At 39.2% G+C, this 26,875-nt stretch overlaps 1 protein-coding gene across 2 annotated transcripts in view; it reads right to left on the reverse strand.

The window, feature by feature from the left end:
* The window catches only part of WWOX (WW domain containing oxidoreductase), a 680,961-nt gene that overhangs the window by 633,191 nt on the left and 20,895 nt on the right, over positions 1-26,875 (reverse strand). The window lies entirely within an intron of this gene.

Here is a 26,875-nt window from a genome sequence, read left to right on the forward strand (position 1 = left end):
TGACCGATATGAGGGCCACTTATGGCAGGATTGGACATCCAATACACACAATGTGGAGGAATAAAGATGCCAGCCAGTGGAAGATACCTGCTTCCCTTGCTGATCTTTCCCACTCACTCCCCTTTATTTGTAAAGGGCCTGTATCAAGACACTGGGGTATACAGCCTCAAGCTGGTGTTAATTGCCATGGCTTATTACAGTTAACTGAAATGGGCCTATATGCTAGTTTACACCATCTGAGAATCTGCCCTTGTGAGTGCGGAGTGCCTGATTTACAGTGCACAGGGTTGGGTCAATAACTAGGGTTCCACCTGGGGCAAGTTGGTTTGTGTTTGTGGGGCATTCAGCATTATCACAAGGTGTTTTATTGCTATGGAGCACTGTAACAATGGAAGAGAAATTTCTATCTAACTGAAAGAGGCAACTCACCATAACAGCACTTAATGAGTTCCAATTAGAAAAGCTTAAAACTAGAACATGAAGAATCAAATCATAATGCCCAATAATTTGAGTATGAACATATTAGAAAGTCACAGAGAAGGGGAGGCTATTTGTTCCAGCTTGATGTAGCTTAAAGCATATTCATGTTTTCCTTTTAAAATTTGTTTACCAGGGAAAACGTATTAAGTTATGCTGCCTCACTCCCAAAAATGCCCTGGGGCAAAAAGAAATTCAGTTACGACATAGGGTATAACAGATTATAGAAACAACAGACACCAGACAAATGTATACCATTCTCTGCAATTACATACTTATGGTATTTAAGCCCAAGCAATTTTCCTGCATCTCTTTTCAAACCATTCATTGTACTAAGCAACTTTAATTACCTGGGAAATTCATTGTATGCGCACGAATGTACCTTCAGTACATGCAGAGGATATTTCCCCTGTTCCTAATTCCATTTTCAGCACATACAGCAGGGTAATTTTAAAATGTAACAAATGTGGCACGTGTTGTATTCCAACATTGTTAGCTAGCCATATGCTAGTTACTTTACAAAAAAGTACTAATTTTAATAGCTCTACATATTGCTAAAATCTGGTTTGAACCCTTGAGAATCATGTTCTTTTGTATTGTAATACTAGCAATGTGGAGCTGATGACCAGTTTAATTAGCTAAACGTAGCTGCGCTTAGCCAAGTCTACCCTGTGTCATATTTTGTGCAAAATAATTAACTCCACACCTCTCACATTTTCAGTTAATAACTTGTTTCTTATTATAAAAAATATGAACTGAAAGTTTAAAATTGAAATAATAAAGTTACATGTTACAATTTAGCTAATTTTACCCTGCGCACACAAACATAACAATCAATGGTAAACTATAGGGGGGAGGGATAGCTCAGTGGTTTGAGCATTGGCCTGCTAAACCCAGGGTTGTGAGTTCAATCCTTGAGGGGGCCACTTGGGGATCTGGGGCAAAATCAGTACTTGGTCCTGCTAAGGAAGGCAGGGGGCTGGACTCGATGACCTTTCAAGGTCCCTTCCAGTTCTAGGAGATGGGATATCTCCATTATTATTAATTATTATTATTATTATAACAAAAAAAATTCAGGATTTAGGCAAAAATAGAGAAACATTGCACCTTAAATCACGCATAAAAAAAATCTACTTTTAAAAAGCACAATACAAGGAAGCAATCTTGATTCTTAGTAACTGAAAAGTTTTTCAGGGTGAACACTAGAGTGTGTACAGAGGTAGAAAAGAAGGATAATCCAGTGGTTAGGGACCACGCCTGGGACTCTGGAGACCTGGATTTGATTCCTTGCTCTGCCACAGATTTTTTGTATGATCTTGGCCAAGTCACTTAGTCTCTCTGTGCCTCAGTTCCTCATCTGTAAAATGGGGATAAGTGCACTTCTCTGCCTCACATGAGGAGAAGTACATGTTAAAGATTGTGAAGCACGCAGATACTATGATAATGGGGGTCACTTAAGTAAGATAGATGGAGAAAAGAATGGTTAGCAAGCATACCTCTGAAGTCATAATCCAACTATCCAATAACGTGTGACCTGGAGGCCTATAAGGAGCAGAAAGAAAGGAGAAGTGGCCAGACAAAGGAGAGAGAGGAGAGGAAGGAGGAGGTGGCCAGGCACTACCTCCACAATCACAACTATGTAACAATGGTGCCAGCAGAAGTAGGGAGCAGAAGAGAGGACAGAACAATTATGGCTCCCCCAGTACTGTCTTCCAGCCATTTATTTACATACCAGATTTCAGCTCAGGGAATAGGTGAAATCCTGGCTCCACTGACATCTTTGGCATTTTTGCCATTGCTTTTAATGGGACCAGGATTTTACCCAATGTTTATAGAATAAAGATAAACCCTGACGATAGTCCTGGATTATAAAAACGAGCTCTCTCTGCAATCTAGTCATTGAACAACCAGAGTCCATCCTGGGGCCTAGCATACTGTGCTACCCCACCAGCACCCCACTCCCAGAAACAGCAAGGGACAAGATGCAGAATCCAGAAGGCTGGCCTAGGGATGGGGTAAGGAGAAGAACTAAGGGTGAGAAGCAGAAAATAACAGGTGCAGGAGAGCAAGAGCTGGGGGTGGAGGAAGCACAGAAGCTTGGCCTGGAAAAGCAGGACCTAAGTGTGGTGAAAGCAAGGGAACAGGAGCAAGATGTGCAGGAGAACTGAAGCAGCGTGGGGGTGGGCAAGAGAGGGCTGCGTGCATGGATGAGGCTTCAGCACTGGTCCTAGGGATATACCAGATAAGTGATGTGGATATATGTATTGCAAAGGTGGTAGACTATGGCATTTGTTTGGGGGGCTGGATGGTTGGGGGAGTGGTGGGAACAAGCAGGTGTGTTAATACAAGAGAAGCATGTGGCCATCAGGAAGACGAAGAGGCAATATTTCAGTAACCATCTGTCCTCTTCAATGAGGAAACAGTACCCTCTAGCCATTTCCTCAGAATCCCTTTGGAAACTGGAGGGACCAGCTGTGAATGCAACTCTCACATGTAGGGTACACAAATCAGAATCAGGTCTAGGAAATTAAGGGAGATCAAAACAAAGATAGGTGAATTAGCAATGCAATGAAGTTGGCAAATGAAATGTATTGATAAATGCAAAGTAATACATATTGAATGGAGAAATCTAACCTATTGATACACCCTACGGGGTTCTAAATTAGCTGCATTACCTCAAGAAAGGGATCTGGGTGTCACTGTAGACAGCTTAACGAAGACTCAATGTGCAGGTAAAGCCAGAGATTTATATAGAAGATATTACAAAATTCTCCAAATCAACAATGTGGCCTTAGCTAAAATACTGTGCACTGTACTGTCTCCCCATCTCAAAAAGGATATTGCAGAACTAAATGGGGATCAGAAAAGGGGATTGAGAATGATCACAGCCCTGGTTAAACTCTCATATGAAGAGAGTTTGAAAAGTTTGGGATTGTTTACCTTAGAAAGATGATGAATCAGCAGCCATGATAAAAATATATAAAATAATGACTGGTATAGAAACTTCCGTTCTACTTGTCATGTAACACAGGAATAAGGGGACATTCTATTAAATTAATAGGTAGCAAATTCAAACCTGGTAAAAGGTAAAACTTTTCAAACAAAATGTATTTAGTACTCCCGGGGGAATTCTGTGCCAAAAAAATAAAAATTTTGCACACAATATTTTAAAATTCTGCAAAATTCTGCGTATTTTATTTGTCAGCATAATCACAGCAATTTCTATTATTTTGGTAATATTTTGATCTGATCCAGTCTGGGAATTACAGTGTTCTATGTGTAATAGCTTGTTTCAGTGACATTTTGTGTGTCTGATAATAAGTGACACTTTTCCCCCCCAAGTGAACAAAAGAGGTAGGGGAAAAAGCTTTTGCCACTTAAAGGTCTTTTTACATATTGAATTTATTAACAGCAAAACCACTGGAGTTTGGCGACAAAATTTGCTTTTGGACTCAAATGTTACACGTTAATTTTCAGCCTAGAGTAAATACAAACCCTGAACAGTAATTGTAATGGAGGTGCTGACAACTAAAAGACTTGAACTCTACAAAAGAAAAAAAGAGTTCTGCCTAACCCATTATATAAAAATTGCATTACAATGTTGATTATATATCAGCAACTTAAGGGTAAACTATTAAAGGATGTTTCAATTATACCCAAAACAAGCATCACAAATCCAGGAAATCAGAGATAAGTTTACATATAAAAGAAATCTAAAGCACCTTAAAGTACGGAAATGCATAGCTAAGGGACCTGAACACCTTAATTCTGCCCCTGCAGCAAAAACTCTGGGAAGGTTTCTTTAAAACTCAGTTTCAAACACAGGACTCCAAATACCATTAGCATCAATTATAACTGAATATTTATTTTGAAAAGTTTGAACTTGCTAGGGTAATTTTTTGCAAAAGACACAATGGGGTATATCAGGGGTCGGCAACGTTTGGCACGCGGCTCGCCAGGGTAAGCACCCTAGCGGGCCGGGCCAGTTTATTTACCTGCTGACAGGGCAGGTTCGGCCGATCGCGGCCCCCACTGGCCGCGGTTTGCCGTCCCGGGCCAATGGGGGCGGTCGGAAGCGGCGCAGGCCGAGGGATGTGCTGGCCGCGGCTTCCCACCTCCCCCATTGGCCCGGGACAGCGAACCGCGGCCAGTGGGGGCTGCGATCGGCCGAACCTGCTATGTCAGCAGGTAAATAAACTGGCCTGGCCCGCTAGGGTGCTTACCCTGGCGAGCTGCGTGCCAAACGTTGCGGATCCCTGGGGTATATCCTCCACAGAGGTAAGTCCACTTTGTGCAGCACTACCAGTGTCATCTAACTTTAAAAATGGTTTAACCAGCAAAAATGGTTTAACCAGGTAATCCCAGTGAAATGGCAATCGACTGGTGGCAAAGAGGTTATGCCATCTGTGCTCCCCAATACTGATGTCATAAGCAAAAGAGTATTGGCAGGAAGAATTGGGGTGAAACAGAGGTGTTACATCAATATTTGCAGCACCTTTGACTCTCTGTCATTTGCTGCCTAGTACAAATCAGAGTGGCCTGCTCTGATGTTACAAAACTAAGAGAATACCCCTAACAGAATTTAAATATACTGCATTAACATAAGTTAATAGTGACTTTTCTTTTTACAAGAGGAAATAAACCACTTGCAAAAATATGCAGTACATTTTTAAAAAATAAATATATATACATATTAAGAATATAATTACTTACAAAACAAAATTACTACACGGGATAAGAAAAAGATATTTCCCAAAATATGGCAAGGAGAATTGTGCGCTCAAAAGGAATCCACGTTGAGGTACAACCACACTGCATTTAAATTCTCTATGCAATACAATGTTGAGGCAATAATGTTTTGTAAAACTATACAATAAATTCCAAGTGACTGCCCTGAAAATCTCAAGAGGCAAGACTGACCTGAGGCTGGCTACTATTGCTGCCACTGCTCTGGTTGAATGAGCTCTAATCTGACCCTCAAGTGACAATCCTGTTTAAGAATAACAATGAGAAATACATGAAGACAAACATTATGGCACAGTTCTCTTTACCAAAGGCTGACCGAACGGGTTGGTAACAAAACAAACAAAAAGTGTAACTGCTCCGGATTGGCTATAGAACTTTAAAGCACTCCACCTATAAATTAGAAGGCTTTTTTCATCTAATCCTTAATATTTTATTCTCCTTCATATTAAAGTTAGGGAAAATATGGTCTGGTTAAGACAATTCTAGTAGTGCATTCAGGACATGACCTTATTCTTACTGATTTAAAAAAAGGTTTTCACTGCAGCTTGGGTGAACTTACTACTATTTTTGTGTCACCCGGGATATGTCTACACTGCAATAAAAGACCTGTGACTGGTCCATGTCAACTGACTCAGGCTCACAGGGCAGTGTTGACAATTAGCCTTGGGAGGGAGCCTGGGCTCTGGGATTCTGCGAGGGCGGGGGGGAGGGTCCAAGAATCCAGGCTCCATCCCAGGCCCAGATGTCTACACTGCAATTTTATAGCCCTGAAGACCAAGCCAGCTGACACGGGCCAGCCATAGGTATTTTATTGTGGTGTAGACATACCTTGTCATTCTGAATGGAGGGGAAGCCTCTTCAGTACCTCTCCTTCACTACACATAACCTCACCTGAGGGGTAACATGTTAGAGTCCTAGGTTTCATGATTCTTCTTCTTGAGGCCATGATTTTCCCCTGTATACTCACTGTACCCATCTTGCTAGTTGTTGACTACCATCACTGGGCTAGATTCAGTTAGTGTAAGTCAGCATAACTCTATTCAATCCAACGGTGCAATGTTGATTTACACCTAACTGAGAATATTGCTTCTATCAGATAAGCACCATCCTCCATAGAACAGTCAACAGGATGGCATAAACAGAACTTTAATCAACTGAGGGAACTTGGTAACAAACATCCTGAGATTGCTCTTCCACATTGGTCTTCTTTACGGTAGCATGTTGCTCTGCTACCATTTTACAGGGCCAGTATGTCAGGGTTTTTTTTTTATTGGGAGGTGTCATGGTTCCCCCCCACTGGAACTCCTGGACCCATGATCCAAGCAGCCAGCTTCCAAAGAACAAGTTCTCTCTTACTAAACAACTAGTAGTCCTTACACTTTCTTCATACCCTTTCACACCCTGATAGGATGCTCGCTTGTAAGTGAATGCTTACAATCAAGATAGCATTCACTTAGTGGATAGAAAAGTAGGTCTGCTTTAAATCAAACCAGCAACCTTACAGAGAATGGAGCATAATTTAGTTACACAATATCCCACAAACTAATGATGACGAACTTGAACCAGATGTTTAAGCAATTTAAAATGCGTCCTTACTCTAAGTATCCATAAGAACTAAGTCTTACCCAATACAGAGATAAAAGAATTAAAGAAGAGAAAAGGTGAAAGCTAAAATATGCTAAATAGTAGTGATTCTGTTTCAACTTTTCGGAATGCTCACACAACCACCCATGAATACCTAGGACCAGGTGTCTGGAGACCTTCCCCATATTCAGAGAACTTGTTTCCCAGACATCAACTACAAAACATCCACAAAGAAGATATCCAGCCTTCCTCTCCAATCTCCCCAGACTAAAAGCCTAAAACTTTTTGAAAGTTCTCCAAAAACAGCTTTTGACTTTCCCTCACCCTGTAATAGTACTCTCAAAGCCTTGAGATTATAAATCCTTGCAATGTATTTTATTTTAGATTTAGAACCTTCACGAGTTTTATTGAGCCCTATGTTACAGGTGGTTTAAATGTAAAAATAACAAACTAATAGAAACGGCAAAAGAGAGATGCTTTCCTCCTATAATAGAGTAAAAGCAACAAGTTTGACTAAGTGAACTAAAATGGTCTGTAGGATTGGAAGTGAAAAGTGTTAGCCTGTTTCTGTGTGGTATGCATGTTTCTTCCCTTTTACACTCTGATGGGTTACTTATAGCCTCTACAATAGCAGAAACCAACTTTGACTTTGTAAGCATGAACATATTATATTACTAAACTTATATTGTTTTCACAGCTGCGTTTGGTTCTCTTTTCACTGCTATGGTCTGTATTTCTCTGTTCCTTAAGACTTTCAGGTTTCCTTTCTGACTTGAAGCAAACCGATCTGTCACAAGGGTCCCCATTTGTACAGCCCAATAAGCTCCTAATCTTCAGAATGAATCAGACCATCTTCTAGAATATTATATTTTTCTTCTAAATACAAGGAGGTTAAGAAGAATCTTCTTCAATATTACTCTTACATAATTTAAGTATTTCCAAAAGAACAGCACTGGTAGTTGAAAGTATAATTTCTTTCTGTCTTGCTGTGCAGTAAACTTGCCATGTAGACAAGCATTCAGACTGGAAATAAAGGTGCAAATTTTTTAGAACGAGGGTAAATAAAGGTTGGAACAAAGTACCAAGGGTTATGGTGGATTCTCAATCACTGGTCATTTTAAAATCAAGATGAAATGTTTTTTTAAGGGACATGGTTTAGTTAGAACAGGAGTTAATTCAGGGAAGTCCTATTGCCTGTGATATGCAGGAGGTCAGATTAGTTGATCAAAATGGTCCCTTCTGGCTTTATAATCTATGAATCTATAAAAATAAAAATCAGTAGCTTTTACTAATAATGCAATCTAAAACATCAGCCATGAAGAGAAACGTTCTTGATATAAGTGTACACTATGAAAATAGCAACTTTTCCAACTCCTTACTGATCCATACAGGCCATTTGAACTGCAACTTCAGGACCATATGGCTCCCCGTACAAGTTTCAACTCTGGTAATGTGTATTATTCACACAAAGTCAGTCCAGTGGGCCTTCCTCTGAGCAAAGAGGCACTTTAGGGAGGGAATGTAGCACAGGACCCCTTTATCCAGCTCTGTGTGTCACCATGTTGTTGGTGCTTTCATCAGAAGTAGGTCTCCTTTCTGACCCTGCCTCTAACTCAGCATAGAGACATTTATTACACTTTTTACTTAGATTGTAAAATTTTTGAGGGAGAAACAGCCTTTTTGTTCTGTGTTTATATGTCTAGTGCATAAAGGGGTCCTGGTCCATTACTGGGGCTCTGAGGCACTACTCCAATACAAATAAAAATAATACTCCCTATGAATTTTCTTGTGCTATGCACACATGCACAGAACCAACAGAACGTTGGCAATCAGCTAGGACTTCGCTTTACAGAGGCTAGTGTGTACCCACAAAGTACCTTTTAAAACCTCAAAAATTTTGATAAACTATAGCAAATTTTTACAAGACCACGCAAGGTATGTCTGCAACAGAACCTCCATCTCCCAGCCAAATTTAAAGATTTAACTTACTGTTCCACTATGGAACTAGAGCTAATCAAGATAAGCATATTTGCAACTTAAAGAGAAAAAGATTCAGACACCCAACCTTTATTAGTACTGTTAGAACTTAACCGGGGGGCGGGGGAAGGGTTCTTGGGCCATAAACAAACCTGCCACATTTATTTTTTGGGAAGAAAAGATCAGATCAAAATGACACCTTAAAAATGAAACACTAGTGGAACCTTTACTATAGGCATTACATACACCCCTTCAAATAATACTTTGCACTTATTCTGTACCTTTCATTCACAGATGTTTACAAAAGGTGGTATAACCCTATTTCTGCAAGGGAGACAGCGAGGCACACAAAGATTAAGCACCTGCTCAAGATCATTTAACAAGTCATCATTACAAGTAGGAATGGACCCCAGTCTCCCGATTTCCAGTCCCAAGTTCTATACCAAGGGTCCAGACTGCCTCATACACAACAATTTCTAGACCCTTGTCAACTGCACTACATGCAGCAAAGGTAAAATGACTTGGTTCTTGTATAGATGCATCACTGGGATAATTTTAACACAAAGTAGGAACTAAGCACCAACAAAGATGAGCACTGAATAATCAAGCCGTCCTTGTAAACACTCCTTCACTAGAATAAATAAGGCAAATCCAAGCATTCCAAACGCAGGAAGTTCTGGTACAGGACTGATGTACACTGAGCTCCCTTTAAAGCTGAGTTTTGCGATGAAATCACAAATCCTAGCAACTTGATCATTTATTATTTAGGAGTAGGCAATAGATTTCAGCTAAGGTTTTCCTTGCTAGCCATGGTAAGTTGGTGTTACACAATAAATCAGATCTTTCATTTTGAATAAACTCAGCCTGTCCCATGCCACAAGATCAACATCTTGCAAGTATTTTTAAGGCTGAGAAACTTCTTTGCTCCATTTTATAATGGACATCATAATGCTAGAAACATGAGTTTTTTAAATCCTGTACCATAAGCCGAGACTACAAGGAGTCATTGACCATCGAAATTAACACTCAGGTTTCTTGCACTGGAGAACAAAGAAAAACAGTCTCCTGTGCCATGACAACAGATTTCTGCTTCTTGGAGGTGGCTTGAAATACCTGCAGCTTCTTCTTGGAGATCTTGATAAATCCAGACAGTATTCTCCATGTAACAATTTCCAAACCACTACAAAATATATGTCAAAGTTACATGCACTTCCTTCTGACTTTTCAGAGTCCAAAAATAAGTGATGAACAATTTCATACACATAGACTGCAATGTTTGGGAACTAATTGTTGTTCCTTTTGAATCTCAATATTGAAGAAAGGTAATTCAGCTCCAGAAATTTGATTGAGTCACACTAAACGTAAATCAAGCAATCTGAACGTCATGTTTTTTAAAAACTTTTTCAAGACTTTAGAAAGAGCAAGCTGTATCAAGTATTTTGATATTATTTGTTCACTTTGCTAACACTAACTTTAGACAATGATTTTCATTGCAAAGTTTGATGTTAAACTTAAGATATATCCTGCCTCTCTGTGTGAGTGAAAAAAATGGACAATTTTGTTGTTCTTGGATTCAAGAGTTATGGATAAAGCCAACCAAAATGAATTAGGATGACTAATGTGTTGGTTCTGTTTTCCATCCAACCAATGTTAAAATAAAAGAAACAGTTTCACGTTATTACACTTTTTTGTTCAGTTTAACATCGTGTTCTAAACAAAACAAAGTAATTATTTTACATATACATTTATTTGAGTAGGTGACAAAATTAAAAATATGTATTTAATGTGAAAGGAAGACCATCTTCTTTCAACAAATACAAAAGCATTTTCTTAGATCAAATATATTGTAAACTATAAAAATAGAAAACTTAAGTATCTAACTGATTCATTTGTTTTTCCTGTGGAAAATTAGCAAATGAACCAAATGAACCAAAGAAAGTTTAATCTATCTTTTACTGTACAGCAAACACAATATTACAATTACATCAGAGCTATCCAGTAGATGGACTGCAAGATTAGAGTCAAATGCCTTCAGCCAGTCAAAAATTGATATTTAGTGTAATTACACTTTCTGAAAAGTCCTACCACCTTATGAGACAACAAAACAGTTGTTTTACATGAACAAATCTATGCAGTTATGACACACACCTACCCAGGTAGAACTCCAATAGCTGATCAGATTTACCCTTTAAAAATGTTATAAATCTTGGGTCAATGATTATTAAAAACTATTGCTTATTAACATATGTGAACTTGCATTTCCTAGCTTTATATTGTAAATTGCTCTTATTCAATAGAAATATCTTGCAGTAGCAGCCAGAGGTTCCCATCAGGATGAGCCCCATTGTGACAGGCACTCCATTACAGGAAAATCTTGAAGTGCCACCTATAGTTAGGGTTACCAGACACTTCCCATAATAAGACCCTGTTTTCTGCTTGCTTATAGTGTTCTGAAACTAACCATTCAGGCCAAAGTTTTTCATGCTGGGTGTCTGCCTCAAAACACAAAGGCTTGGGACACACCCAGAAAAAAAAAAGTGTTATAATCTAAGAAAAATCTTGATATATACATTACTTAAAATATAATCAGATTATAACCAAGTATTAGTTACTGAACCAAAATCTGAGTTTAATACAGACTTGTAGATGACCTTTTGAGCAGCGCTTTTTCAGTTAATGAGGATGGTCCCCATTAGGCATTTGTTTATGTGACCAGTAGACTATGGGGTGCGGTGGGAGACTAACTTGGAGTATCTAACTCTTTTCAACACAGTCCCAGTTTGATCCTTGATACCTACTCTTTGGCTTATAATAGACATGTTGGTTAAGATCTTCCTAAGTAGTCTAAGGGATTTAGACACACTTCTTCCATTAAAATGGAAGACGCATCAAAATAGCATAAACGGCTTTCAAAAATCTCAGCCTTTCTTTGTTGAACTTTTTACTCCCTTATTCTGTCCAGTGGTAGGGCATGCCTCTAAAAGGATAGATTGTGCTTAAATATTCCAATTGTCTACAGCATGTGGCACCACGGCCACACTAGTTACCGCTTATGGTGTCATGTTACTACCAATCCCTTGTAGACATTTACACAAGTTTTCACTAACCTTTGAACAATTTCATATTTGCAACCAAGTCATGATCTATTTGAACTTTATAATCTCCTCAGTGTTTTAAGCATGGGCCAAGTTCATGCTTTCTTTTGGTTGTCTTTACATGAGAGAGTTTGGCTTTCAGCAAGGAAGCCAGTCGTCTGTAGACACAAATCATTCTTTATATTTAAAAGAAAAATATCTGAATTGGGCACTCCATTTTATATTTGGTTAATAAATTCTCATAAAAACATGTGGACTAATATTTCATTTGCACTGTGTTTTATTTACTTCTTTTGTCTTTGTAGTGTTTCGTTCTTTTAAACACTGTAGCCCAGGTTTTCTCCCATGTGCCTTTGAATGTACGAATTGAGCATACAACTTCAAGGTAGCTAGGCATAAATGACAAGCTACACATCAAAGAGGGACATCTACACATAGTTATGACGACATGATCATAAAACTGCAAGCACATGTGCAATTTTTAAAATCTGAGCCTGTAACATTAAAATAAAAAATTACTTATTGTTTAAAAAAATAGTGTTACCCATATTCCCCAATTTTATTTGGATTGATTTTCTTAGACAAATATATTGGATGAAATTAGCATATGCCTGTTTATTCTGAAATTCATATACTTACAGCTGTAATAGGCAGTGGAAACATATTGCTATGCCACAAATAGGTTGTAAACCTAATCTTTAGATGGTAAAGAAAAGAATAATTCTTGACCATAACGAAAACCTATATTCAAAAGAAGAGGAGAACCCTGCTCACATTGACTTCAGTAAGAGGAGGATCAGACCCATGATGGTAGTCAAACTTGACAAAGATGACTCTACAATGGTTCATGTTTTCTTTGTCAGGCAGCCTTTGAAGACTTAGCTGCCCATTGACAACTGATCATAAGTATTAATAAACCTAGCCTGCTTAGGAGTGCTGTTACTTTCACACCTTCCAAGGACACAAAATCAGGAGGGGAGAATAAATGTTTTAGTGTGTTACTTAAAGTATCTGTAATGCTTCAGTCTCTTTTACTCCAAATAATTGTAAAAACTATGCCAGGAAAACTCACAGTAACAGTGAAAAAAAATACATAAAAGAATCCACCTGACATTAGTAGCAAGAAACTCTGCTTCGGACCTGTCGTAACCACTCAGAACTGCCATTAGCAACAGCTGTTCAAAGCTTTTCATTTTGTGAAATATTGGTGTTGGGGGATTGTTAGCCATACTGTGCACTAAATGATTTATTTCTGTTCCCCCCTTTCTATTCCTCCCACCCACTCACGCCAAAAAAATTGTACAAGGGACAGGCATGAAGAACACTGGTTGTTCAGGGTGAGTGGGATCCCTTTTCCCCAAACTAATAGGTCTGTCTTACCTGTTTTGAAAGTCCACTCAGCTTCCTGAGGTGGTCTGTGTAGGACCCAGAGACTGGTTTGGTTTATAAAGTTGTTCTTGATTGGACCTTGTATAGTTTTCCTATAAAGTGCACATGCACGTGGGGTGGGGGAGAGGGGAGAAGGCGGGAGATTAGATAGAAGAAAGGGCAGTTTGCCACACCTAAAATGGCTTTTCCTCTCAGTGATAATTTCAAATCAAACACCAGAATTTTCACTCTAAAGCAAAACAGGGAAGGCAGCCAAAATGTCTCCAGTTTCTTTTTTGAGTGCAAACATTTTTGAACAGACCTCCTGTGAGCCAACAGTATCAGAGGGTTCTCCACTGCTGAGAAGAGTCCTAATTAAGCATTCTTTAAAAAAAAAAAAAAAAAAAAAAAAAAAAATTAGCTGCATGTTTTAAATCTCCTTTTGGCAAGTACAATCGCAAAATGTTAATATGAGAAGTAAATTTAATAAAATTAAAAAGGAATATTTTATCTAAGACAGAATAATTAAAAGACATACTGTGCTGCCGGCTAAAGAGAGCTGGATACTGCAAGCACTATCCTGCAAGTTTTTTTCATGATATTCCGAGTTTTATAGAAAACTTGTGAGCTCTACTTGCATAAAATTTGACCAAACCCATTTTCTTAAACAAATTTAATATTTATTATTATTTATTTACACAAACACTGTAGTGGTCTAAAAACTGTGCTAGGTATTTTACAGGCATATAAGACAGGGTCCTGCCCTGAAGAGCTTACAATCTATATTACAGAAACAAGAGTGACAAAAGGATGAAACACAAATTTGTTCAGTTTTTGCCAGTCTTCTGCATGCCCTCCTCTGTCTTCTTGGGGAAAATGTGAGATGAACGTGATTAGTTTAATTAACCAACAAAGGAAGATTTTAAATACAGTCATGAATCACTTCAGGACCTGGGAAGAGAATTTAATACTGGCATGTTGCAGTTCATCTTTTCAAAGATTCTTCAGGTGCAAACAAACAAAGATTGACACTGAAGAGCGACCAATGGAGGAGGCTGGAGTGTGAAGGTTTGGGGATTCACACACCATTGGAACACCTTTTACAATCACAGCCTCTTTGGATTAGATGGGCTCCATTTAAAATAGAATGGGTATCGGCCTCCCGGGTTCAAAACTGGAAGACCTTTTTGACATGCTTTTAACTACATAGGAAAGAGGGAGAAGGGGAGCGGTTATGTAACTCAAATGATCCATCATGTGGTTCCAACATACAAAGTAAGGCAGGAGATGGAGTTGTTCTGAAACAAAAGATGAAGAATAAGAAGAGTATTAACATATAGCATCTGTACACAAATGCAAGGACCATGGGAAACAAGCAAGAATTAGAAGTCTTTAAATGATATAACCTAGTGCCATGTCTGAAACTGAGACCTTCTCTGCCTCAGTTTCAAGCAGTGGGGCAAATTTCAGCTTGCATCTCTAAACGTGAGGTTTACGTAAAAGCAGCTACACCAGTGTCTGGCACTAGCGGTTGGAATCAGGCAATCCATCAGTGTAGACAAAGCCTCAGTGGAAAGATTCTCACCTGTGGAAAGTCAGTCAGTACTGGAACTAGACATACTTGTTGACAATTTTTTATGTAAGTATGAAATTTTTAGCCAATTCCTTCTGTGCAATTTTGTTATGCAAGATCCAAAAATGCTTTTTCATATGAAAATTTACACCTCCGAATTCTGAAAGCTGGTGGAGAAGCAATTGCATTTAGAAAGAGAGACATATTGGCCAAAAGCTATTAGGTCCTGTATTCTAGTTCCAACTCCGCCAGTGACTATGTTTCTGTAGTGCAAAGTATTAACAAAGTGAGGTTTTGTCACACCCCTATGAAATAGGTAAGCTATTTTTCAGGTGAAGAAATAGAGGATCAGAGGTTAAAACAATGAAAGGTTGCATAGAATCTAAGCTGCCCAACTCCTATAGCCAGTTTGCTGGACCATAGGGTTCACCAGGTCAGGAACACTCAACCTCAGTTTCTTAAGTGTGTAAAAACAGGTCAACAATACTTACGTATCAGTACCTGCCACCTCAGATCTTAAATCCTCTCTACTTTCAGACATTGCCTTGCTAATTATTTTTCCTCCATTGATTTAAGAATTTCTCTCAGTATCTGTTTTCCAAGACACAAATGTAAGTTAGGCTCCTAATTCCCATTAGTTTCTAATGATAAACAGACATCTGACTGTCCTTAGTGCCTTTAAACATTTCACCCACTAAAGTTCAAGGGATTTGACTGGAACAGAGTGTAGTTTAGGTGATTACATATAGGAAATAGACCCAGGAGATCTGGGGTTTTATTCTGATCAGAGATAAGACTGGCAGGTCTCTGAGAGGGGAAATGGTGATCTTTTCCCAAACTCAGCCTGTAATTCTAGCTCCATCCCTCTAGACTCTAAAATGAGCTGTCACACACAGTAGATTGTGTGCATGTTCATCACTCCTTAATTGCATGCTTCAACCAAATATGAAATAGTTAATGTTGACATGTGTCATCTTTGGCCTTCAGAGTTAACATCCATTTTCATGACTAAAGTCAATTCAAAGTTTTTCAAAGCAACAGTTCAGATTGGGTGACGACCCAGATGAATACCCAGTGCATCTTTCCTGAAGGCTTTCTTAACACTCATTAAGAGTTGGGGAAGCACCAACTTTACAAACTGCCATAAACTGGTGCCATTCAACTTCTGCTCTCAGTACAGGATAAAAGTAACTCCCATTGGAGTGAATGGAAGTTATTTACATCCTGTAGTGGAACTGTAGTCCTAATGCTAATACAGACTTACTCTGACTTTAGGCAAGTCAGTTTCTGGAAGTATTAACTGCCCATGTGTAAAATAAGGATAACAACTTACTTCATCAAACGTTCAGTGCCATAAACACTTATGGCTCCCAGCCCTGTGTGAAATCCACTAGACTCTAGCTTTGTTGAGAGATTTTTTGGACAGGCAGAGACCAATATACTTATCCAGCAGCTTTTTCAAAATTCACAAGAATGAATATTTGCACAAAAATAACTTTGATTGATCACAATCAGAGGGTAAAACTATTTCACACAATTTCACTATTTTTTTTTAAATTTCAGAACCTTTTCCCAATTTCTCATGAACTTGAAAGCTGATAAATTTAGACAAAAATATCTATATTTACAGATATTTCACCCAGCTTCAGTCATTACTAATGGATGTTTTCTATGCAGAAGGGACAGAAAGGAAGGAAGAAATGCAATAACTGTGCTACAAAAGCATCTACCATGCTAGGGAGCTAGCATTTGATGATAAGTGTGGTGGTGAAGTTATTTGACAAGAAATGACTCAAAAGATACCTCCTGAAAACAACCGGGATAAATGACTGTAAGAATGGAAAAATTTTGAAGTAACTCTTGGTATGCTAAGCCTCAGTGCACATGGAAGATTTTAAACAAGTATAGACAGACAAGCATCATAATTACACAATTACACACAAAACAATGTTATGATCCACATTGTAACTATCCTGGTCTATTTCTTAGTGGCAAGGAAGAATTGATCAAGAATAGCAACTTACAACCAGTGACCAGATAATTGAATTCAACAGGGAGAGTGGAAAGGAATCACAACATGCAACATGTTGAGATTTCAGGAAAACAAGTTTTGGTGGAATTAAGTTTGTTCAGTACAACCAGGAGAAGTATTAAAAGTCACTCTGTAGAAGGCAGGAGTGAAATTCGAAAAGGTGTAACTAGTTACAAGACAATGTGCAAGGAAGAAGGGAACAGAAGAATTAAGAATCAGCACAAGGGGCTATGCAAAAGTCTGAGGTTTAAAAAGAAACACCTCTACTGTAAATGGAAAAGGGAGAAGTAAACAAACAAATATTCAGTTTCAGCTTGCAGAGAAAGAGAAAGACAGCAGAAGGATAAAAAATTAAAATTGTCAAAAGAGCTTTTATCCCTAGCAAAATAATGGAACAAATATTAAAAGGAAAAATTGCTTATTGTGCAGAGGATAACTAAACCATGAGCCATATAAGCAATACAAATTTTAAAATGTAAGTCTTCAAAGAAATTTGATTTTGAAAGAGAATCAAAAACAAATGGATGAAAAGGAACATAGCAAATATTAGTCTTTAAAAAAAAAAACAGTTCAGAGGGTTTGAGTATCCTCAGCCATTAAGTTCATCCCTTTACATCTGTTAATGGATCTATTTTCTCTAGATACTATATGCACTTTGGTGAAATTCTGAATTCTGGCCCCTTTGAATTCAATAGCAGTTTTGCCATTGATTTCAATGGCATCAAGACTTTACCCCTTCTCTCGAAGAGCTCTTAACACCACTGAAGAAGAGTTAGGAGCTGTGCTCCTACAGATTTGAGCTTCTAAACTCCAAAGAAGCCAATCTCTGAGTTGGTCCCTTGTGAGCAGTTTAGGTCTCCTGCAGAGTTTAGAGGGAGCCTTTTTCCTGCAGATGCCGACAGATGAGCTGATGGTTTTAAAAAAAACCTAAAAGGGAATTCCCATGGGGAAAAAAAAAAAAGGTTAAAGCTGAAAGTTAGAGTTGAAAGGACCTATCATTTACTTCAGTCAAAAATCCCTCGAGGAGAGTATCATTTCCTTAGAAATGATAAATGCAAAGTAATGCACATTGGAAAACATCATCCCAACTATACATGTAAAATGATGGGGTCTAAGTTAGCTATTAGCACTCAAAAAAGATCTTGGAGTCATTGTGGATAGTTCTCTGAAAACATCCACACAATGAGCAGTGGCAGTCAACAAGTTAACAGAACGTTGGGCATCATTAAGAAAGGGATAGATAATAGGATAGAAAATATCATATTGTCTCTATATACATCCATGGCACACCAACATTTTGAATACTGCATGCAGATGTGATCGCCCCATCTCAAAAAAGATATATTGGAATTGGAAAAGGTACAGAAAAGGGCAACCGCAAAAATGATTAGGGATATGGCACAGCTTCAATATGCGGAGAGATTAATAAGACTGGGACTTTTCAGCTTGGAACAGAGACGACTAAGGGGGGATATGATAGAGGTCTATAAAATCATGACTGGTGTGACGAAAGTGAATAAGGAAGTGTTATTTACTCCTCATAACAGAAGAGCTAAGGGTCACAAAATGAAGTTAATAGGCAGCAGGTTTAAAATGAACAAAGGGAAGTATTTCTTCACACAACGCAGTCAAGCTGTGGAACTCTTTGCAAAAAGACGTTGTGAAGGCCAAGACTATAACAGCGTTCAAAAAAGAACTAGATGAATTCATGGAGGAGAGGTCCATCACTGGCTATTAGCCAGAATGTACAGGAATGCAAAACCATGCTTTGAAGAGTCCCTAGCCTCTGTTTGCCAGAAGCTGGGAATGGGTAACAGGGGATGGATCACTTGATGATTGCCCGTTCTGTTCTCTCTCTGAAGCACCTGGTATTGGCCACTGTTCGAAGACAGGATACTGGGCTACATGGACCATTGGTCTGGCCTAGTATGGCTGTTCTTAATATTTGTTTTCTAAGAACATAAGAAGCCTGTAAATCAATAGTTACTGTTTTACTTAAGAAATCGCAAGCATTGCAGAGAATCCAAATGCCCTTCAGTTGGCCAGAAAATGAAAATCCCTTCAAGAAAAATTTTGTGTTTTTGAAAAACAAATTTTGCCCTGAATGGGATGAAAATTCAAAAACATGAAATATTTTCTAGGGAAGGGTTTTCCAGAAAGATCCTGTCCTAGGAGAACCATAAGTGGAATTTTTTGGCTGCCTGCCTGAAGGCCATTCTCAATTCCACTTTCTTCCTGCAGGCAGAAAAAAAAAAAAAAGTGACAAGAGTCTTTTAGGCAAGCAGCCAGGAAGTCACAAAATTTCCACTTGCCCAGTAAAACATTGAAATTACACCTCTACCCCAATATAACACTGTCCTCGGGAGCCCAAAAGAAAAATCTTATCACTTTATAGGTGAAACCGCGTTATATCGAACTTGCTTTGATCCACCGGAATGCGCAGCCCCGCCCCCCCAGAGCACTACTTTACTACATTATATCCAAATTCATGTTATATCGGGTCGTGTTATATCGGGGTAGAGGTGTATTAAGCAAAACTGGGATTTTTCCATGGAAAATGTCAATTTTTTTTGTTAGAAAATCATTCTGATGGAAAATTCCTAACCAACTCTAAAATGCACAGCTAAGGTCACTCAGACATCCATGATGCTGTAGTGCTATTGAAATAAATCCTGCTCTGGTAGAGAGATGGATTGAATCATCAAAAAGATCTTTTCCATCTCCACATCCCATGAAAGATATTATTATTATATTAACGTTTATAAGCAGAAAAACCTTTCCAAGTCAAATATTTTCAAAGACATTTGACAAGAAAGATCCAGTTCCTCCAAGGCACATAGACAAGTCTTTTTAACCCTTTCATAATAGATAATTGAACACATTCTTAAATGTGATTGTGTATCATAAATGAATTAATTCAATCTACAGGCATGTTATTTCAGTGTTAGAATGAATTTTAAAAAGCATAGGCATACAGTTAAATCCCATTCTTTGTGAAAAGATTCCATTACAAGAGTAATCATTATTGAACCTTTTAGCCAAGATGTAATTTCTTACATGTTACAAGAAGTTTGGCATGCATTGTGAATTTCAGCCAAGGTTGATAAAGTTCAATAACTTGGCTAACCAACCGTGTGTACTACTCATTACAGAAGTAATAAATAGATTCATCAAAACGGACATGAGAAAAGCAATATGAAAAATCGGATACCATTTCTAGTCTACCTCATAAAAGAACTTTTCTGATTAATGCAATTTACTCATTAACTGTTATGGACTATAACAATCACAACATAAGAGCCACATGTAAAATAAAGCAATACCTAGTATTCAAATAAATTAAGTTACATAAAGAAAAAAAAAGATACGTTCAAATAATCCTTTAATGTAAGCTAAACCTTAGGCAACAAAATTTCATTTAAAAGGATGATAGCAGTTTAATCACATTTTAAAACAAAAAAGGTCCTTACCTTTGTAATTAACACTTTATATGATTAAATCAGTTTTAAAAAGCCAGTTTGCTTCCCACTATTTTCAGTCGTTAAAAATACACTTTGACCTATGAATGGTAATTTCTAACTTCGTAAGAGTCATCAGAACAGGAACCTCAGATCTGTGGAATTTAGAACTCCACAAGGCCTGTCTTGAAGCCCTTATCCACACAATTTACCCCTTTTTCCTGGCCCCAAAGTGCCCTGAACAACCACATGCCCCCACACTGTGGGCCTCTCAAGCACTCTACTATTATGCATCTTAAAAGACATGCAGGACACGTCCTCAGCTGGTACGAAGCTTAAGAGCTGCAATGTTGGAGTCAGTCCCTGCACTACAGAATAAATAAATTCTGTTGGAGCCAAAGTAACGCTATGAAACTAAGAAAGGACTCCTTCAGGTTGCATCCCCAAAAGTGAAATGTATGAAGCTGTGGAACAGTCTCTTTCCACAGAAGTGGAAGAAACCCCCATTTTTTAGGACATTTAAAACTAGGATTCTCAGAACACTAGCAGACAAAGTGGCGAACTCAGTTGCATTATTAGAGAAATTAATTTGATAACATATTAGGTCTCTCTCACTGCTTACATCTCTGCTTCCATAGCAATGAAGCATTACCTAGTAGGCACACAGAGTTTGAGAAATGGAGTAATTACATGAAAAATAAAGACTGGTATACGCTTACCGGAACACAGACCCAGACTTCCTGACCTTTGTGTATGCATGTGTCTCCAATTTTGTATGCACACTCCTGCAATCATCTCCAAAATAGCCAGGTCTTGATTAGAAAATGATCTTATCATGGATGGGAGACACTCTCCTGCCGACAAAGCACTGTTCACACTGGTGCTTTTTGGCAGCAAAACTTTTGTGGTTTGGGGAGGTGTTTTTTTCACACCCCTGAACGACAAAAGCTTTTGTAACAAAAGTCCAGTGTGAACAAAGCCACTATCTCCAGGCCTACATCTGAAAGGCTACTAATCACAAAAGGACTAAAAGCCCAAACCTGCAGAAACAAATAATACCCGCCATTATCCTCCCTATCCCCAGTTCCTCACAGCAGCACTGATCAACCCACAAAGCCAATCAAAAAGGCTACAAGAGTTAGCCCCACAACTAGATATCCAGTAACAATTCCAGGTGAGGGCACAAGATCCATCTACTGATCAAAGTCTCCATCCTTCCTTCACCCCAACACAATAAAATTAATTTAAGGTGGTAAAAACTCCACTGAACAGATTGAGTTAATTGGCAATGTAGTTCATCACATTTGTAAAGGCCTGGACACTCCCCAATTGCTTGATCCAAGCTACAAAACGTGTAGTTTACCCTACGCTGATCCCAGAGGGAGAAAAACTTGGCAACCAGGGAACAAGGCATCTTTCAATGGCGGGAACAGTGTACAGCAGGGGTCGGCAATGTTCGGCACGCAGCTCGCCAGAGTAAGCACCCTAGCGGGCCGGGCCAGTTTATTTACCTGCTGACACAGCAGGTTCGGCCGATCGCGGCCCCCACTCGCCGCGGTTCGCCGTCCCGGGCCAATGGGGGCGGCGGGAAGCGGCGCGGACTGAGGGATGTGCTGGCCACGGCTTCCCGCCGCCCCCATTGGCCCGGGACGGCGAACCGCAGCCAGCGGGGGCCGCGATCGGCCGAACCTGCCGCGTCAGCAGGTAAATAAACTGGCCCGGCCCGCTAGGGTGCTTACCCTGGCGAGCCGCGTGCCGAACGTTGCCGACCCCTGGTGTAGTGCCACCTCCCTCCTCTGGATTCCGCAGGGCCTTTAAAGCAGCAGCAATTCTACTGCAGGGCCTGTGGAGTAGACAAGTGCTGTCTTCCTTGAGGGCTGTGCTGAATTAGGCCCTAACTCCCCCATCTCCTTTTTCCTCCTCCTCTGAGGAGGGAAGGACTTATGCCTGGTCTGCACTAAAAAGTTAAGTTAACCCAGCTATGTCGCTTAGGAGTATAAGAAAATCCACACCACTGAGTAACATAATTAAGCCAGCATACACAGCAGTCAACCTAGCTACGACCTCTCAGGACCCTCCCATCAGGGTACATAGTGTCCACATTGAAGCACTACAGTGAAGCAGCTGTAGCATTTCAGGTGTAGACAAGCCCTAAATCTTCACTACACAGTTATTCTGGGTGATCAGCACCCAGGCCTAAGCACCTGGACTGGCCTACACTGGATGCGAGCATCCTCATACCAAAGCCCTATCTGTGTTACCATGGCCTCCTGGTTTCTAGACTCACCCAAGTCTCCCTGAGGGCATATCCCATGGTTCTTTGTGGTGAGATGCTCGGATTCTTTCCCAGTCAATTGTGGGAGACCCTGTCCATCCTTCAGGGGAATTGTGGGAAGGCACTGGAGGACCATCAGCATTCAAGTAACTTTGCATGCTCACTGCAAATTGGGAGGATTCCATCCAGAGTTAAACTGGAGTCTGGGTTCTAAACTATACCCCAGATGGGTAAATTAGCCCAGTCTTCAGACCCAAATCCAGATTAGAGGGTTTTCTGTGAGGATGGTAGGGGGCTAAAACACCAGTAAAAAGCCCAGGTTAACTATGCAGTGAGGACATACCCCCAAGAGACACTGCAAGTAGTGGAAGCAATATACAAGCAAGTTTTCTTGATGTTTGCATTTCATTAAAGCAAGTTTAAAAAAAAAACATTTAATCAGCTAATCTGCATTTAAAGAGCTCTGCTGCATGAAAGGTTGCATTAGTACTACTGGTGTGCATTAGATAATAGCAACACTACAAAGCAGACCAAAAACAAAAAGAAAAGTTCCATATAAAAAGATCCTTCTTAAATAAAATGCTCTTATTTTTCAGTACAACTGAACAACCAAGCCTGAGTGCTTCACATTGGTTTCAAAAATCTTATTTCCCCCTCACCCCCGCACTCCCACTTAAAATACTATCTGCTCAAAAGAAGGATTGGTAAAAATCAGACACCAAACTGTGAAATAGACTCAGAAGCCTTGCAACAAATCAAAAAATGAGTCTAGAACAGGACAGCATGTCTAGTGAATCATTTATAGAAGTTGTATGTCAGTTCATATAATCATTTTAACTATTATTTCATCTGGAGACAAACAGAAAGAGGATAAAGACATAAATTAGAAAATAAACCAATGTCTGTTCAGACAAATGTATGCACACTTCTAGAGGGGAAGAAAAATGTGCCCTCTAGTTCCAAAGCAGAGGTGAACAATTCCTTACGAACAAACTCAGACAAGGTCTGTGTGGGCTGAGACCACCAAGAGCTATGTAATATAGTGAGACAGTTAAACCTAAAGAATCAGACTAATATCATTAACATGATAGTCCTCATTGATATTTATTGGGTCTGTTTTATTCCTCCCATATGATCTGGATTTGACTAAAGATACTGTTATATGTATTGTCTAGTTAGGGCTCAACTACTACATCATTCATGCATACACACACACACACACACACACACACACATAACACCATCTCTTCATAATAAGAGTATTGTGCCCTCTGCCAAAAGCCTGAGCAGACTCCCATGTCTGGCATGTTTCCCTATATGCACAAAGTGATCTTTTGGGGAGGTTCAGAACACATTATTCAACCTCTGATTTATGAAAAAAAAGAAGTAATCAAAAGAGACATCTCAGTGGTTATTTTAATTCATATTTGCTTTCTGCCCATAGATCCAAGAAGGATCTCCCATTGCTAACTGCCATACCTTGTGATATTCAAGAGCATCAGGGCGTGCCCCAAATATAAAGTGTATATGTTTCGTATAGGAGAGTTTATGTCATTTTCCACCTATATAGGAAAGCTTTTTAGGGAAGGAGCTAGCTGGTGAGTACCGGAGACCCGAAAACATCTCCATAAGCAGTTTAGAAAGTTGTTTAAGACAGTGATCAAAACTACTCTATTATCCAAGTGTCTTGAGAATAGCAAAGAGGATGAATGCTACATATCTGCCCTTACATGAAGCTCCTTGAATGCAGATTCTGGAGCATTTGTTTCAAGTTGTTGAGCCTGTCACAAACCCAGGTACTTTAAAGTCATTCTGATACGTACGATAATGGTAAGTTCTCAAACCCTAGTGAGAAAACGTAAGATTCTTGAATTTAGAACTTTTACTGGGATTATATGATGCATCATTCCACCTGTAAAACAAGCTGCTATTGGCCTCAATCCTGCAGTGTGATGTGACTAGATGGACCGGCACACAAGCATCATATCACTAAAGCAGGGCCCTTAGTTCATTTTTGTCCAAATGTACAAGCTTTAGATACAGAGAGAGAATAGACATTGTTACCTACAATGACTTTCTGTCTAAAATTATGCTTGGATGGTAAGCTTTGGGAGCTCCTAGGACTAAATGTAAGCATTATTTGTGTCTCTGTCTGTCTTTCCAGGGTTGCCATCTCAGAGTGCTTGTGGCGTGTGATAGCATTACAGGCATCCCCTTTCCAGGGCTCCTGAAGAATACTGTACTTTTCCAACACTCTTCGACTAATGCCACTTCAAATCGAACAATTAAGGTCAAGACCGTAACTCAAGAGGTTCTGGCTCTGCTGCCTTCTGTGAACCCAGGCTCTTTATCTGTCTTAATCTTCCTTCACAGCCCCAGAATACCTACTAGAGTTCAAATGGCCCAAACAAAGGACCAACATAAACAATGTCCACCCACCCCTTGGCTTCTGGATTCTCTCCCAATTCCCTGTCCCTTATTCAGTATAGTGGCCCCAGGGGCGCTCCTCTGGGCCTTCTTCTCTGGGGTCTTTTTCCCTGCTCCAGGGACTACTGCCCTTTCCTGCAGCATCTTGCTGCAGACCTGTCTTCTGCTCTGGGCTTCCTCTCTATGCTCAGCTCCTTTCTCAGCTGGGACTCATCTCGGGTGGGGGGGAGGGGAGAGAGGCAGGCCCAATCTCCAGGTACCGTAATTGAGCTTTCTAGTTCCAGTTAGCCCTTTCATCACCTGTGTGGGATATATATACCATAACAATGTGTTTAACTGGAGCAGAGAGATATTCCTGAGTTTCCAATGGTCTGAAGATCATATTCCCCTGAAGGTACCAAACCTCAAATGTGTCACGGATCCAAGGCTGAATGTGGCTAGTCCACTGCAAATGATTTTTAATTTTCTGGACAAAGAGTGAGTTGAATTTGTGATTTTTGGAGAGCAGACTGATTTTCAAAAAAATGGTAGATGTTCCATACTGATCACGAGTTTGAAATGTTAAAGTTCCAGGTGAGATGGATTAGTGGGCTGAGAGCAAGTAAGACAGTCAAAGGTGCATGATAAATACAATCACCTAAACATCATGACCACCTATGATCAAAATCTCATCATCCATACATTATCATGGTGACAGTATGCAAATTAATAGATACTTACTTTCTTGGGGTGAGTAAAGTTTTACAAAATGGATGTATTTAGGAACACACAAATATCATTTTGAAGCAAACCCTAGCTATAGCACTTGCTACTGAGAATACACTTCATTACATATACATTCCATTCAGAAGATACATAATAGCTATGCCCAAAGCGAAGAGTTTTAACTAATAGTACTGAGAATGTATTCCCCAATTCCATAGCCTGATGCACAGATACTACTTGTTTGTTTAAGCAACAGAAGAGTCATCAATGGGTATAATATAATTCAATTTAAGAAAGACTAAAGGGATAGAGCTGCTACCTATATTTTTATAGTTAAGATGAGCAATGCAGGTTGCTTAGTGTTTTCTTTGTTTATATAAGCAAGCCTTAATGAAGCAGGTCCTCTTCTCTTGAGACTTAAATTGTAGTTAAAAATGGTAATCCAAGACAGACTTCTGGATTTTAAAACTTAATACTATACTCAAAACTAGGCACTAATTAAGCCCTCTATTTAATCTTTATTAACAGCTGTCTCAGGCTAGTGTTCTCGTAATGACATGCAAGTCAAACTCCAGTACACCAGGCAGAGCCCACCTAGAACCACAGGTAATTCAGACAAGAGTGAAAGAGAAAGTAAATACACATCTTTATAAAGCCTCTATAAATCCAAGGGCCAGTTATCCAAAAGAGATTAATAAACTATACAGCAGATGCTTAATTTTGATGTATTAAAAAAAAAAAACATATCCTCGTTCTTGGCACCAATGTGATGTTACAAAACTTTTGTATTGGCAATAGTAGAAACAAGATGACTTTTTACACTACAAGTCTGCGGAGAATGAAAGCTCTCGTATGTGTTTACAATGCCTAGTAGAATAGGACCTCACTCCTGACTGGAGTCTCTAGGAGTCTGTAATACAAAATAATATTCTAGTTAACAAAAGTATTAATACACAGTTACTGGTTTTGAAATAGTGGAAATGTTTGCAGATCAACTAAGTTTATGGACTGAAAAAAGGCTTCGTAACTCAAGAGTTAAGAAAATGCAGCACGGACAGTTCATGTTCAGCACAAGAGTTTTTGGAATTTTTTCAGTATTTGGTTAAAAAAGTAAGCTGCACAAAGCCAAGAATGCTTTTAATTTTCTGAGGTCACCTC

This window comes from Malaclemys terrapin, chromosome 14 (assembly GCF_027887155.1).
Source record: "Malaclemys terrapin pileata isolate rMalTer1 chromosome 14, rMalTer1.hap1, whole genome shotgun sequence".
Lineage (NCBI taxonomy): Eukaryota > Metazoa > Chordata > Testudines > Emydidae > Malaclemys > Malaclemys terrapin.